The sequence below is a fragment of the Tasmannia lanceolata genome, unplaced genomic scaffold (genome assembly GCF_043159265.1).
Source record: "Tasmannia lanceolata isolate RefF3 unplaced genomic scaffold, GAP_Taslan_0.1 ptg000002l, whole genome shotgun sequence".
Classification (NCBI taxonomy): domain Eukaryota; kingdom Viridiplantae; phylum Streptophyta; class Magnoliopsida; order Canellales; family Winteraceae; genus Tasmannia; species Tasmannia lanceolata.
Window position 1 is genome coordinate 55,464,963 of NW_027518679.1, and position 4,413 is coordinate 55,469,375.

The 4,413-nt window shown below is 37.6% G+C and overlaps 1 pseudogene; it reads left to right on the forward strand.

Moving 5' to 3' along the window:
- Positions 1-1,464: 1,464 nt before the first annotated feature.
- LOC143845409 (cyclin-dependent kinase F-4-like) lies at positions 1,465-2,649 on the forward strand (annotated as a pseudogene).
- The last annotated feature ends 1,764 nt before the right edge of the window (positions 2,650-4,413 follow it).

Sequence of the window (4,413 nt, forward strand, 5' to 3'; positions counted from 1 at the left end):
AGTTGTCTGACACCTTGAAACATGGCTGGTCACCAATTTGATATTTTCCAATTGAAATGTGTTAAGTTGGGCATCTTGAATTCAACCCGGTTGGGGTCTGAAACATTGTGTATGACTCGGAAGCGGCCTGTTGTTTCGCTCGGCCCGTTTTAAGTCATTTCAGCCCTACTCGAGTAAGTTCTGGCCCGCTTTATTTAAAGGGATTTAGGGATTATTTTCGTGAGCTCGTTCTTTCGAGAAGAGGGTTGAGAGTAAAAGGGGAAAAAGGGTGCACTAGGGTTTCTTGGTGGGTTTGGTGAGAGACACTGATCTTCTCTTGTAATCTCCTGTTTCTATAGTGGATTTTCTGGTTGCCTTTGCCGTGGATGTAGGCTTTACGCCGAACCATGTAAATCTTTGTGTCTTCATGTGTTTGCTTGTGTTTCCTTGTTTCATTTTGAATTGCCATTGAAATTGCAGATTGCTATTGTGGTGGTTTTTCACAACAAAATGGAATATTGCTTCCAAAATTGTATTGTACATCCAGGACAGATATTTTAAGCTCTTCTGTTCATCTTTCAGATCTGGTGATGCAGTGTTATTAGTTTTAAGAGCTGGTTACTTGGCATCTGTCCTGATCATAGTGTGTTATTGTCTGCATTTTTTGCCAAATTGCGCCCTACTGTGTTCCCAAGCGCTTAGCTATCTTACTTAAGGTATGGAGCAGGCACGCCTTTGGTCAGATTGCTACCAGTACCGGGTGTTTTCATTCCAGGAGGTTCTCGACTGGCGGTTTTTCAACTTTGCAGAATCCCTTCTCATTTTGTTTGTCAACTGTACTTAGTGGCTTGCTACCCTTACATGACCATCACCGAAGGCCAGATGCCAATTTGTTCTGAAACTGGTGTTGGATCTATATTGCACCTTCACAAGTAAACCATTTATCAATGTCTTTACTTCAACAAGTATTTCTTACTTTCAACTTGGTCTAATATTATTTATATCCTTCCCCACAGTGCATTACCGACACAAATTTCACTGGAAATTGGTTTGAAGTATAATGAGCGTGACATTGTGGGAGTATCTTGTGGGGTATGGCTCAGATTATGGATTCCATGGAATGTTTGCATGTTCAAATATTATTATTCTCAATAAATACTAACTTTTCTTCCTTTCTCTGTTTCTTTATTTCAAGGTTTAAAGGCTGCAAGTTGGTAATGAAGGTTTTTTTGCATTGCCTAGCTATGAGTATTGTTTCCATTCAATGCAGTCTTAGAAGCTTTTGCCTCCTTTTTATCACTGTTCCTGGGTTATTATTATGAGTTTTCAGGGAACTTAAATTTCTATCCTGAATTTCTATGTATGAGAAATAGAATTGGTGCTTTTGAAATCCTGATCACTTGATTCAAGTGATCTTTGAGCGACAATCATTCCACTTGGCCAGAGTAATCTCTCTATTTTGGCAACCGCAAAATTGGCGGAACAATGCAATGCAGTTTGACACCTTTTTTAGCACTTAAAGTGGTTTGCGGTTCTGGAGCTGTTTTCGGAGAGTTGTTGGTAAATGAGGCCATGAAGACCATCGATCAGCAGAATATGAGTTTTGTGGTGAGGCATGTTGTGAGTTAAAATTAATACTGTATTTGACCATACAATTTGTCTATATTCTGTAGTGCATTCAGAAGCTTCTCCTTTGAAGCAAGACATATCTTGTGAAATGTCAGATATTTCATTATTACATTTCACATTTTTTTACTTGAATAAGTAAGAGCAACAAGCTTTCGGTAGCTGCTTTGGTTCCCCTACCGCTCATGGATCGGTGAGTTCGTTTTCTATAAACCTATCTTACAGGTCACATTAATTGCGGGTATGAAATTTTCTGAGAGATATTTTGCTGTTACAGGTATAATATAATCAAGGAAGTTGGTGATGGAACTTTTGGAAGTGTCTGGCAAGGTATAAATAAGCAGACTGGTGAAGTTGTAAGTGTCCTTTGTGTGGAGATTTTAGTGCTTGCTCACGTGTTTTAACTTATCCATATTGCCGTCAAGTTTTTTTTTATGATCTATTTTTTTTCCTTTTTTTTTCATTTGCTTGACGACAGGTTGCAATTAAGAAAATGAAGAGAAAGTATTATTGTTGGGAGGAGTGCATGAATCTTAGAGAAGTAAAGGTAGCTCTTATGATATGTTGTCATTGATTATTGAAATTTTTTCTCCATGCTCATCTCTGAATAAAGTTTATTATTTTGGCAGTCCTTGCGAAAAATGAACCTTCCACAAAGAGGTTATTAGGGAAAACAATGTCTTGTACTTCATATTTGAATATATGGTATGTTTATGAGGAACACAGATACTTTTCCCTGTTCCTGATATGAATGTATTTTAATGTCTAATTTTGAATCCTTACTTTGTGTGTTTATTTCAGGAATGCATCCTATTCCAGCTTATGAAAGACCGGGGAAGCTTTTTTCAGAGGCGGAAATTAGAAACTGGTGCTTTCAAGTCTTTCAAGCCCTTGCTTATATGCATCAGCGTGGATATTTCCATCGTGACCTTAAGCCTGGTGAGCAAATAGTGTTCTATATCCCACTTATTATCACCTTTGCGATGCTATTAACTTGGGAATTACTCTGTTGCTATCACTTTAAAATTAGATTTGACTGATTGATCAGTTGTCACGTGTCTCTCTGGTAACAATATGAAGTAATACTGTAATAGAATACAAAAGATGTTATCATGACATATGCTGATGTAGAAACAATAGCATCTGGTAATGTATGCAAGGTTGCACATGGACATGTGATTGGCTCCACTATGCTGACATGCTTATACATCCATATCTTGAATGCTTATGTGCTAACTTGGATGTGCATTAGTTGGAGAGACATTTTCTTTCTTGATGTACCATCATTGTAATTGCTATTCTCTTTTTTTTTTCATAGATAGTTTTCAAAATACCAACCAGTGCCCCAAAATGGGGATACAGTTCTTATGTCGTATAGAGTTGACTACTCTATAGTGGCCATACTCTTACCCGGCAATGGTATCCATGCAAATATGAGTAATTCAGATATAAACAGATGGATTAATATTAGGTGCATCTCATACATTTTAATGCTCATACCTAGCTGCCTGCTGGGTGCTCAATTACTTCTTTCAGGGCTTCAATTTTACAGTACATCTGAATGTTTTGTATCATCCTTAGGGAGAATCTAGAGCCGTACCTGTATTTGCACGTCATTAACTTGTTTTAGATAAAATTTTGTAGGGGAGTGATAAATCGAGTCCCCAAAATGATAAATCGACTCGCCATGTGTCTTTCTCTCTCCTCTAGGTTAGAGAGAGAAAGAGGAGAGAGATAGACACATGGGGAGTCGATTTATCCATTTGGGGAGTCGATTTATCACTGCCCAATTTTGTATCCAATAAGTTATTATTTGCTATAAATATTTTATCGCACATCTTCTGTGATTATTATAATATTACTCCTTCAGGATTGTCAGTTATACACGTTCATCTTTTTCAAAGAATCTACTGATTCTAAAAGACATCATCAAAGTCGCTGATTTTGGTCTTGCTCGAGAAGTTAGCTCCCAGCCGCCATACACAGAATATGTTTCAACTCGCTGGTAAGTGCCGACTTGTTCAGGTCATTCTACCCTCTGTACCTCTCATATTGAATCAAGATCATCATTCTACATGCATTGAACAACTCAGTCATTTCTGCATCTTTTTATTTCACCTCCAGATATGTGGGCAATGGGTGCCATCATGGCTGAGTTGTTTACTCTCCGTCCTCTTTTTCCTGGGTCAAGGTACTTGTCAACCTATTTTCTGCAGTTACCCACACCTTTAAATAAATGACCTATTATTTAGTGAACAGTTTAGAGCAACTTTCTTTTCAAATTGATCTCATGATACTTGTGAGTTGTCACAAGTTCTCAGTGATGAGAGAGATACGCAGAGCTAGTAATACTTCTGAAAAAAGTAGGGATGCCAATAGGGGGAACTAAGTAAAAAAAATCTTGTGGTTAATACTTCTGAAGAATTTTCAACTTCTGATGGTTATTTGATAATGTTGTAGATGAACAGCTTTCCTACTTTGATTTGTTTTTCTGGTATTGTCATTTGTTATTGAATTTAGGGAAAATTCTCAAAAAAATGTGATTTTTATCTGAAAATCTCAACAAAGGGTTGAGTTGGCTAAATTCTCAAAAAAGGGGTGAAAGGCATCCCAAGGAGTGTTTTAAGACCAAAATGCCCTTGTGTTGGTGTAGACACCCCATTTTGACCATTCCCTTAATAGTGTTATGTGGTTAAATATCTTCGTCAAATCAGTGAATTAGGACCCCAAATTTCATTCTAAGCTAGGTTAGGGTCTCACCGAGGTCCCTGCAAAATTTCGTCCAAGTCTGTCGCAGTTTGCTTAGTA